Here is a 12,081-nt window from a genome sequence, read left to right as displayed (position 1 = left end):
TAACTCCTTCCCCCCCACACACACACAGTCTTCCCCACTATCCACACCACAGCAGTGGATTTGTTACAATCCATGAGCCTACACTGACACAACATTATCACCCAAAGTCCATAGTTGACACTAGGTTCATTCTGGGTGTGTTACATCCTATAGGTTTGGACAAATGTGTAATAACATGTATCCACCAACATAGTATAATACAGGGTAACTTCACTGCACTAAAAATCCTTTCTGGAATCCACCCAGGTAAATTCTATTTTTCAAAAATAATCACATTGGAATGTATGAAGCATCTCCTACTTGATATTTATATGCCACTCATTTATTAAGAATTTTTTCTTTTGGTCAAGTCTTTTTGAAAGTTTTGAAGAAGGGCAATAGCTCTCCGAGTTCCTAGAATAAGTGCTGGTGATATTCCCTGAAATGAGTGTGATATATGCTGCCAACATCACTTGGGGTGGAAACCTAGGTCCCAGGCATCAGGGGAAACTCAGGTTCTAAGGTCTACCAGATCCACACTGTTCTAAGAAGGATGGCCTGGAACCCTCAATGCCCCACTGGACAATTGTCACTTGGAATTCTACCCCTTGGAACTTCCCTCTATACTATGGATGTCTCAGAGCTTACCTTCAGAGGCTCCTCCAGCAGCACATTTGATAGGGACACAGAAGGGTTGGAAAAGAAGGCAGTACCTGAGAAGATAAAGGGATGGGGCCACCAATAAACCCAGCCCACCTTGGAGTAGCCTCTAGACTCAATTCTCCCTGGGCACCGGTGAAAATAGGCTAAGCAGAAGGTATGGTAATGGCAGGTCACAATGTATAATCTATAGGCATGCATGCAGCTGGAGGGCAGAAGTTGGGAGTTCATATATTGGCTCTAATTCTGCTACAATTTACCAACTCCGTCTTGGCTAGGCCGCTCTTCTCTCCAGGCTGTGCTGTCCTACCTGCAGAAATGAGCGGTCAGAGGCATCACTGGTTGTGGGAATGTAGAACACTAGTGTCTGTAAGGATTCCTTCACCATGATACATGTTTTCTTTGAATGAATGTTTATAAAGCAACCTTATTTCCAGGTATGTGGGATAAATGTAGATTAGCATCTGAAGACAGAGACATGACATCAGATTTAAATTTTTGATGTAAAATCAAAAAGAAAGGAAGGAAAGAAAAATTAGGGCAGCCCTGGTGGCGTAGCGGTTTAGCGCCGCCTGCAGCCCGGGGTGTGATCCTGGAGACCTGGGATCGAGTCCCACATCGGGCTTCCTGCATGGAGCCTGCTTCTCCCTCTGCCTGTGTCTCTGCCTCTCTCTCGCTCTCTCTGAATGAATAAATAAATAAATCTTAAAAAACAAAAAAAGGAAAGAAAATTTTAAAAAAAGGAAGGGAGAGAGAAAGGAAGGAAGAAAGAAAGAGAAAAAGGAAAAAGGGGAAGAAAGAAGGAAAGGAGGAAAACAAAACCCAAGCAAAACAGGTCATGCATTTTTGGCAGCACTGATAGAAAGGTTTTTCAGCTATGCCCTCGTTTTTTAGGTTGAATCCATGCCAAGGAGCATTACTTTCTAGTGTCAAAACCCCATTACAGGCTATAGTTAAGAACTAGAGTCAAGAGGAAAAATCTTCATCAAGGCTCATAAACTTGTTCACAGCAAAATTACAACATTACCTCATGGCTTAACGATTCCAGAATTTCCTAAATGTGGCCTAGCTTCAAAGGACATGGTGACATTTCATCAAAACATAAATTCATCGTTTCCCCAATGTGGCCTCCTTTTCACTGGTTAACAAACAAAGAATTTTTTCTAAGCAACAGTTTGTCAGGCACGTTTTATGAGCCTTCCCACACAGGAACAAAGCCACCAAAACCATGCCCAGCTGTGTTGTTCACTTGTCTATGTCCCATGCCTAGAGCAGTCATTCTCCTTCTTTAGGGTTGCTTCAGAGTCACCTGGAGGGCTTGTTAGGACATGGACACTGGGCCTCATTCCCAGAATCTCTGCCTCCAGGGGGGCCTGCGGGTTTGTGTCGCTCACAAGTTTCTGGGTGACACTGATGCTGCTCATCTGGAGGCTTCATTTGATATCCAGGGCCTTGAATAAGACTTGGCACATACCAGGTCCTTAATGATATGTGTGCTATTTGCATGAAAAGACAGTGTCTCAGATTGTGCTTCTGCCAGTGAAGGGTGAAGATGGCTTAGTGCTTGGGTTGCACTACAGCATTTCTGGAACTTAGGAAAAAATTCATTGGTCCTCAGGGCCAGGTTGTATTACTCAACTCTACTCGATGACCAAAAGAAGAGCAACAGCACCCAATGACCTCCAATTCTTCCTGCTTCCACTTTCCCAAAGCTAGTTAGCCTTGAGTACTTAGAATTGTCACCCTCTTGTTCCATTTCAACTACTGAGAACTAGTTCCACAGCAAGGCTTCTATGAGTCTTCATCGCCAACTTTGCATTCATTTCTGATTTTAGGCAAGTTCCCAAGTTCTCTAAGGATGAAGGAACTGAGGCAGTTACCAGAGATTTTGAGACTTACCCAAAAGCTATACAAGAACTAGTGGCTCACAAGCCTGTGATGGAATTAACTTCCTCTTTTTAGCCAGTAGCCCACCCAACTGTTGTCCTACTGCCATCGATTACACACAGGCCTGGTTACCTGATGAGTCCAAGGAGGCACCCTGCTTTTCTAATGAAACACAGTGTGCCCCATCTAGGTCCATGAATGATAGAGATCTGACCAGAATATTCCTCTGAAGATAAGATAGAAGCATAATATCTCAATCTGCCCAGGCAAGAAGAGAGCAGTTTCATCTCTCAAGATATGTTAATATTAAGCGTATTGCCCCAGTCTTTGAGCCAGACCACTTCCTGTGAGGCAACAGCACAGAACTATTGCTATTCCAAGCTCTTTCAAGTAGCATCTTCCAAGCAGATGCTGAATAAAGGAATGTTTGGGGGTCGATTGCTATGTTTGAATGTCCCCTTTGAACCTAGGTTCCATCTTTACAAGGAGCAAATCTTTGACATTCTACCCAGAGCCTGAAAGTCTTTGATGATAAGGAAAGGAGAATAAGCATAAGTTTGGTAGTTCAAACAATAGAGCCTACCACCAGGCCAGGGAAAAACACTTGCAAGGGCTTGGGAAAATAAGAGGGAAGGATGGAGAAAAAGGCAGGCCCTATTGGAGTACTCCGTATAAAATCACCGTTTTTGTAGGTCAAAAGTGATGTAATGTTGACAATTTCCTGTGGATCCACCTAACAGATAAGACAAGTGCTCACTTATTACCCATCTGGCACAAACAATTTCCCCTTCTCAGGGTCTGGGCAGTTCTACCTCTAGCCACTTGCTTACAGCCACGTGACTACTATTTCCTCAGTGGAACAAAAACACGAGGCCTAAAAGCCCTAGATCAACTAACTCACTTAGAGCAAAAGTAAGGAGCAACATATGCTAACTTCAAGCAACTTTCGGTCTCTCTTTTCCTTTGGTCTTCAAAACATCAACTGCTTATAAATACCTCTTTTGGTTAAGCTCAAGCAGCATATGGTTAGTATTTTCTGAGTAGATACACCAACTTGAAACCAGTCATGAGCTGAGTGGGAAAAAGCATCCTTCATGGAAGAAAACCTAAAGCTTTATCTTTGGTAAATAAGTACATGACGTTAGTAGAGTTAAGATTCTACAACTATAACTGTAATAGAGTAACAAGATAAAGAGACATAAAATGTGGGATGGGACTATTTTGAGCATGAGTCTTATGTAGACCAAGAGGCAAGATCCTACACCATGACCAGCTTTGTGCCCTTGGGAGCTTTGTGCCCTTGGGAATTCATTTTGCCTCCCTGAGCCTCAGATCCCTCCCTCATCAAAGGAGAAGACTGGATCCAGATCACGTAAGGCTGCCCCCTGAACCACGCCCCCTTTAGAACCCATGACCTCCTGGAGCTCTACCGTGAGTGTCCTGAAGGACACCACTAAATGATAAGCAGGTACCTACCTATAGGGTGACAATCATGGCATCAATGACCACTACACTCCCCTTTCCCCTTTAACTCGTATTGTTTCAAAATCATTCATTCCAGCCTCAATGAAAGAAAACTCCTATAGACTTCCAGTTTGAGATGCTTATTTAAGAAGAGCAAAGACAAAAGGCAATCACTCCCATTTGAGTGACAAGTTTGCCTCCACCACATATGTCCAGTGTTTGCCTGTTTGTTCATTTGTTTGTTTCAAAGGTGATCAGTCCAACCTGGTACAGCAGCACATAACAGGTAAAAAGTAGAGTCAGGGCCTTCGGCTGATGGCATGAAGTGATACTAGGGATGAACTTAACATAATGAAAACTTTTCCTTTCAAACTTTAATAACTTCCGTCTTGGACATGATGGCAATCATCTCTTTCTGGCAATTGAAAGCAAATGTATTACAGCACAAAGCTGTTTAGCAATTGAGGTCAGAAGGTGATAACAACAATGTCAAAATTGTAGGCTCGTTTCCTAAATGGCTGCATAGTGTTGATGGCACAAGATGGGGCCTAGGCCCTTCTGTCATGTTTACCGCTGTGTAGCCAGTGTCCCCACAGAGCAAACCCTGGTTGTTGAATACATGCATTACCCGTTTCACAAGATGATACACAATACAAATGAATCTCCAAAGTTTTAGAAATAAGATATCTTGAGTGGCTAGCAGAGTTGAAATCTCTCTAAACTATGGCAAGAAAATTCAACTTAGGGGATGCCTGGGTGTTAAGCCTTTGGCTCAGAGTGTGATCCTGCAGTCCCAGGATGGAGTCCCACATTGGGCTCCCTGCTTCTCCCTCTATCTGTGTCTCTGCCTCTCTGTGTGTCTCTCATGAATAAATAAAATATTTTAAAAAGAAAGAAAATTCAACTTAAATGGCATCTACAGATTGTTTCTATCCCATTTTCAGACTAAATTTTTACAATTAAGAAAAATTGTATAGGGCGCCTGGGTGGCTCAGTCAGTTAGGAGTCTGTCTTCAGCTCAGGTCATGATCCAGGGTCCTGGGATCAAGCCCCACATCATCAGGCTCCCAGCTCAATGGGGAGCTTCCCTTTCCCTCTCCCTCTGCCTGCTGCTCCCTCTGCTTGTGCTCTCTCTGTCAAATAAATAAATAAAATCTTTTTAAGAAAAGAAAAAAAAGGAGAATTGTGCAATGGTTCAAGGTAGATCTTTTGTTTAAAATATACTTGTAAATAAATTTGAAAAAAATGACTAGCCCATACTCATTTTTTACCACCTTTGTCCCCAAATATGCAAATAATAAAGTTAATGATTAATGTGAGAAGAAAGCATGTTGTATTTGCATTTAGTATCCTTTTACTGTTTGTTTTGAACCTATTTTTAACACAAAGTACTGATGAGGTTGGAGTTTTCTAATTCTAAGCTCTTTGACCAAATATAGAAACCAGCTGAGGACAGAAGGCTCTAAACTTGTCCTGCTTAGAAAAATACCATGAAAGGAAACAGGGGTTATGCAGCTAACCCTGCCCATGAAAGAAGAGGAACCCTATTGGGGTGCATGGGTGGCTCAGGCGGTTAAGCATCTGCCTTCTGCTTGGGTCGTGATCTTGGGGGTCTTGGGATCCAGCCTCCTATAAAGCTTCCTGCTCAGTGGGGAGTCTGCTTTTCCCTCTGCCCCTCCCCTCACTTGTGCACTCACATGGTCTCTCTCTCTTTTTGTCTCTCTCTCTCTCTCAGAAAAATAAATAAATAAAATCTTTAAAAAACAAAAATTAAAGGAATCCTACTAGTTCTTGGAATTTAGACACAATTAATCAATTATTTTCTGGAATTAGCAGATAGCAGCTAGGGAAAGGTTATCTCAGGACATTTGAAGATACCAAAGGAAATCTAAATGCCAAAGAGCTGCAAGCTTTCCAAATCTACAGTACTGAAAGTGAGAGAAAGACCTAAAGATTCTTTGCTCAAAACAATATAAGAAAATGAGGGGGGAAACCATAACTATCAAATTTTAATTTGAGATTTGCACCCAAGTGCTTGTTTCCCTTTAAATCTTGCTCTACAGTACATTACACCTTAATTTAAAAGGCATTTAAACATTCTTTTAAATGCCAATATAAGTAAATATTATGTTTTTAATTTTAATAAGTTTTATTTTGATTAAAAATTTTTTTTAATGGGAAAATGCTCTATATTCTATCATTTCAGTCAACAACAACTATGGGAAGAGCTCTCTTTGGATCACTGAAATTAGCACAGGAGCCCCCATTCACACATATCAACACATATAGGAAAATAAATGTTTCCCTTAAGCCTGTCTCATAAAAGCAGGAATGAGGAGAAATATCCCCAGTGCTATCTACATGGCTTTGAAATTTCCCATCTAAACTTTTAGTCTTCCTGGCTAAGTTAGACAAGCCACAATTCTCAATACAAGCATAAAATATGATTCAAATAAACATCTACTGAGTTTCCAGTTTTAAAATTTACCTAATATTTATTGAATGTCTATTATATACAAGGGACTTGCTGAACATTTCCAGAGAAACAAAGATGACCAAGACATAGATCTTGATCTTCAGGGAAGTTACAGCTACCAGAGAGGAAAAAACAACAACAAAAAAAAAAGCACAAATAATATTAAACCCATATGTACTTTCTTTAAGGGAAAATATTCAAAGCTATCTTCTTAGTATTTAGAAGATGACTTCAGCTGAATGATTGGGGATGAGATGTGAAGAAACTGTCATGTTATCTGGATCTTGACAAGTCAGAGATGATTAAGAGAAAGGAACAATGACACAAGCAATGGAGTTTATTGGTTAAACATGAAAATCACAGACCTGCAGCCCATGGCCAAATCCAGCCAACAGATGTGCTTTCTTTGGCCTGAACAACGTTTTTTTAAAAACAGCATTTTAAAATTGAGATGCCACATAAAATTCTGGATGATTTTGCAGCTTCTCTTGAAAAAAAAAAAAAAAAACATGGAAGATGTTAATAGTAGGTCCACAGGCCCACATACCAACAAGAGTCAGCTCGAGCTCTGTCACAGCTGTTCACTCCAGAAAGGGCACCCAGCTCAGCAGTGTACCGTGAACCCCACTCAGCCAACCGCACCCTCCATGTATCCCGTGAGCCCCCTGTGGGAGATTGCCAGGAATCCTGATGCAAAGTGGGCATGTGGGTCAGACCATGGTATGCTGGTGAGTGTTTGTTTAGCTATAGATATCCTAAGAACAAAAAAAAAAGTCCCTGATTATAGCATTTGCCAGCCTCTGTGGTGGATGCTTACTATGGTCAATTTCTAGCTACCATTTTGTCACTGAACATGGAATTGGGAAGAAATGCATACAATGGGCCCTCACAAACCAGTAAAACCAACCCCAGCATATTGCCAGGTCACACAGACCTGAGTTCAAAGTCAGGGTTTCCTGGGGAGGTTTCTTACCTCTCTAAGCACCAGTGTCTTCTTGTGTTAACAGGGAGAAACAATTGCCTGCCTGCAGGACCAAGGTGAGTTATAAATAGTTCTTCAGATCTGTCTACCAATTCAGCTGTTCATAGTTGTGCCTAGCCTCCCGTGTAATTCTGGTCCTGAGTTTTTCATATCATACTGCATCTCTTTTTTTTCTGGAATTCATATTTGGCTCTTTTTCTAAAATTTTCTATTATCTTAAAATCTTGTGAATGGATAAAGAGGATGTGGCATATATATTGGAATATTATTCAGCCATCAAAAAGAATGAAATCTTGCCATTTGCCATGATATGTGGATAGAACTAGAGGGTATTATGCTAAGTAAGGTAGGTCAGCCAGAGAAAGACAAACACCATATGATTTCATACATGCATGGAATTTAAGAAGTAAAACAAATGAGGGACTCCTGGATGACTCAGTGGTTGAGCATCTGCCTTTGGCTCAGGGCATGATCCCAGGAGTCCTGGGATCAGGTCCCACATTGAGCTCCCTGTGGGGAGCCCTCTTGCTTCTCCCTCTGCCTGTGTCTCTGCCTCTCTCTGTGTGTCTCTCATGAATAAATAAATAAAATCTTTTTTAAAAAAGAAATAAAACAAATGAGCACAGGGGCAGGGAAGGAAAAATAAAATAAGATGAAAATTGAGAGAGAAGCAAACCATAAGAGACTCTGAACTCTAGGAAACAAGCTGAGGTTGCTGGAGAGGAGGGGGAGGGGGACGGGGTACCTGGGGGATGGGCATGAAGGAGGGCATGTGATGGGATGAGCATCGGGTGCTTCATGAAACTGATGTATCACTAAATTCTACGTCTGAAACTAATTTTTAAATAAATAAATAAATAAATAAATAAATAAATAAATAAAATAGTATCTCACTTTTGCCTTCTGTGAGGTCATTATTTCTGTCACCTCTTTAAGGAGGATGCTCCAAGTGACCCTTTGTTTGTGCTGTTGGAATGTGAGATCTCTGTGTCACCTCTGCACACTACTTCACTGAGGGCTTGTTTTCTACTGCAGTTGCAAGTTCCTCATGAGGGATCAGCTTCAGGAGTTTGCAGTAGAATTGTTGCCTTTGCTCTGTCACAATGCAGCTGTGCAGATCTAGCCTGCATTTGATATTAATTTTTGGGCGCAGGATTCCCACACTGCAAGAGTAATGGAGACTACCAACTACATGGACAGCCTGAAGTTTAAATTTTAGCAAAAGTTTCTCTTTCTTCCTCAGCCTTGAATGAGCAACCCTTCCTTACCACAGCCCTGAACTTGAGAGTAGAATTTTTTTCTCCATTGGGGAATGGACAGTCTTCAGAGACCCCTGGCTTTGTGCAGGGGGCTCACTTCTAGCCCCTTGTTATTCCTGGACTGAAGGCCTTCACCCATACATGACATTCTTGGTTCCAATTCTCTCTGACTCTGGATTTAGCTCCTGCTATCCACTCTGGCTTTGTTTCCAGCACCCAGGAATTCCCTTTCTGAATTTTGAGTTTACTTTGAATTTTTGTGTTAAATTTGTTATATTTGAGTAGTAGGAGGGGACTGTTGACTGCCTGTCTGTGAAGAGTAATGAGAGAGTGGTAGCTAAGTACCTGGGACAGCTCCTGGCACACATTAGGTGCTCCATAAATGACGATTATCTTCATGGAGACAGGAAAAGTTGCAGCACCGTCTGTTGTGGGAACACAGGGACATGAAGAGAGACCCAAGGATGGGACTGCAAAGGGGGTTTCATCCAGATCGTGAGAGGTGAGGGAGCCACAATTAGACTATAGTACAGCCTCAGACAAGAAGGCACAATGACGAACTTTGAGCAGGAAAAGATGAGAGTCCTGGTTTTAGAATTCAATTCTGGAAGCAGATCTGAGAAGGTTAATTAGGAGTCTCTTGCCACAGTAAAAGGAAGAGGCCATGGGAATCCAAGTGGGGGGGCGAGCTGGAGGGTGGAAATGAGAGAAGAGATGCAGGATCAGTACTTCTGGAGCCGACTAGCTGTGGACTGTCGTCAGCAGGGGGTGAGTATAGGAGGCTTTGAGAGGGAGGACACTGAGGGTTTGTTTAATTAAATTTTGGCTAAAGTCCTATCAGTAGCAGAAAACAGGAGCTGAGGCTGGTGAGGAAGCTGATGCCACCTTGCACTCACTCACTGTGAACTTAGTGTAAGCACGTGGCAGGCACCGGGGCAGAAGCCCTTCCATTGGCCTCTCTGGGTCTATTCTCAACCTTCTCCAATGCATTGGGTGCCCTGGAGGCTGCTCTATGGCAACACCACCAGATTACCTACCTTTATGGTTCCTGTTGAGTTTGGATAGCAAGGAGCCCCAGCTGGATCTAGAGGGAGGGAGGAGGTGAGGCTTGACATATATTCACTCCTTCTCCCTATAGGGTCACTTTAGTCAGTCTGTACCCCACAACTACAGCCTCCTGTCAAGCGGGCCCTCTTATAAGCCCTCTCTAGCTTCTGGCAGTAGGTCCCTGCCCTCATCAATTCAGCTCTCTGTTGCTAGGCTCAGGTCCTACATGTTCCTTGTGGTTTCTCTACAAAGTGCCCCCATCTTTGTAGAGTCCCTTCTAAGTTTTTCCAGCTGATGAGAGCCCCAGAAGAGTTGGTCATTTTGACCAACTTCTGAATTTTATTGGAGAACAAATTGGAGCCAACCATTATGATTTGCACAAAGCAGGTCTGTGGCAAAGGAGGAACCAGGTAGAACCCAGGTTCCCTGAATCTTCACCCAGAAGTGTCCTTCCACTCCATAAGTCCTGGCCTCCACAGTGGTGACATCATCTTTCCAAAGCAATGAGTGAGCCCATTGTATGTGTTATGTGTGCACCTAACACACGTGTAGACATACACATGGATCCACACACATAATCAGACGTACACATAGAGATAGATAAACACACACACACAGAAAACGACACACAGAAACAGATACACATATACAGACACACCCACAGATACACACAGTGTTATGTAGGTACAATCAGGTTAGAGAAGTTATCAGAAGCCTTATTGGGAAAATAAGAAAGGAGCACCACAAGGGGTATACCTGAAAGGAGAGTAGAACTGGCCACTTGCCACCCTGGTAGTGAAGATGCCTAGGGACTGACTCAAGGCCAGCCTCAGGCCTCTTCTTGCGCCCACTGGTCATGTCACTTCCTCCCTTTGCTTGCTTCCCAGAGTCAGTGGAGTGAGCACAGGGTCCAATGGATATGATAATAATGCCTTCCAAATCCCAAATAAGGACACATGCGTCAACACAGACCCATGGAGCAGCTTCCAGGTACAAAAAGCAGAGAAATGTGATTTAAGCACTACTCTACTGAGACTTCTGGCTATCCCAATGTTTTATGGAGGAATAAGTAAAAAAATAGAATTCTAGGGTTTTACTAAAAAATTCAGGACCTGCTGGAAGCAGGGGCAGTTAGGAGAGGGAAAAGAATCATTAAAACAAGGCTAAGAGAGTCCTACTTTTTCATCTTAGAGAGAGAGAGTTCTATAGATAACTGTGCTTTATTACACACCCTTTCCAGGGCTGACTACCCAGAAAAATGCTGCCATCAGAGTTTCTTGTTCACCCACATTCTTCTGGCATCCTGAGCATCTGAGATCTGACTGCACTGGGAAATTCTAGCAATATAAAGAGCAGCCCAAAAATTTGTTATTGTTGTTATTGAGTACTTGTCATGTACCATGCATTATGCAAAGCATTTTATTATTTTTATTTTAAATTCCAGTTAATTAACATATAGTGTTATATTAGTTTCAGGGGTATAATATCCAACAATTCTATACATTACTCAGTGCTTATCAGGGAATATCCCAAGAATTTGAGGGGAAATTTATTTTTGTAACTTAAAACACATACAAAGCAAGATTTACATTTCATGGCTAAAATCAAGAACACAAGAACAACAGGTGTTGGCAAGGACGTAAAGAAAAAGAAACCCTCTTGCACTGTTGGTGGGAATGCAGGCTGGTGCAAGCACTCTGGAAAAGTGTGAAGTTTCCTCAAAAAGTTAAATATAGAGCTAGCCTACAACCCAGCAATTGCATGACTAGGTATTCACCCAAAGAATATAGAAATACTAATTTAAAGGGATACATGCACCAGGATGTTTATAGCAGCATTATCTACAACAGCTGGATTATGGAAACAGCCCAAGTGCCCGTCAACTGATAAATGGATAAAGAGAATATACATATATATGTATGTATATAATGTATGTGTATGATGTATATATAACATGTGTACACATACACACCATAGAATATTGCTCAGCCATGAAAAAGAATAAAATCTTGCCATTTGCAATGACATGGATGGAGCTAAAGAATATGATGCTAAGCAAAATCAGTCAGTCAGAGAAAGACAAATACCATATGATTTCATTCATATGTAGAATTTAAGAAACAACAAACGAGCAAAGGGGGAAAAAGGAAAAGAGAGAGAGAGAGACCAATAAATAGACTGTTAGCTATAGAGAACAAACTGATGATCACCAGAATGGATGTGGGTTGGTGGTCCAATGATAGAAGCCAAATTTTTTATCTTGGGTCTATTGTTTCTATATGATTAAAAAGCAAGCCACTCCTTTCTCTCTGAGCCTCAGTTTCCTC

General features: G+C 41.9%; 1 long non-coding RNA gene across 1 annotated transcript; it reads left to right on the top strand.

Moving 5' to 3' along the window:
* The first annotated feature begins 597 nt into the window (after nucleotides 1–597).
* Nucleotides 598–11,112, top strand: LOC144287179 (uncharacterized). The gene is made up of 3 exons (XR_013355059.1): nucleotides 598–796; nucleotides 7,474–7,504; nucleotides 10,995–11,112. It is a non-coding gene; the product is annotated as an uncharacterized LOC144287179 (long non-coding RNA).
* The last annotated feature ends 969 nt before the right edge of the window (nucleotides 11,113–12,081 follow it).

The sequence above is a fragment of the Canis aureus genome, chromosome 1 (assembly GCF_053574225.1).
Source record: "Canis aureus isolate CA01 chromosome 1, VMU_Caureus_v.1.0, whole genome shotgun sequence".
In the NCBI taxonomy this organism is placed as follows: domain Eukaryota; kingdom Metazoa; phylum Chordata; class Mammalia; order Carnivora; family Canidae; genus Canis; species Canis aureus.
This window is presented reverse-complemented; position numbering and strand designations above follow the sequence as displayed.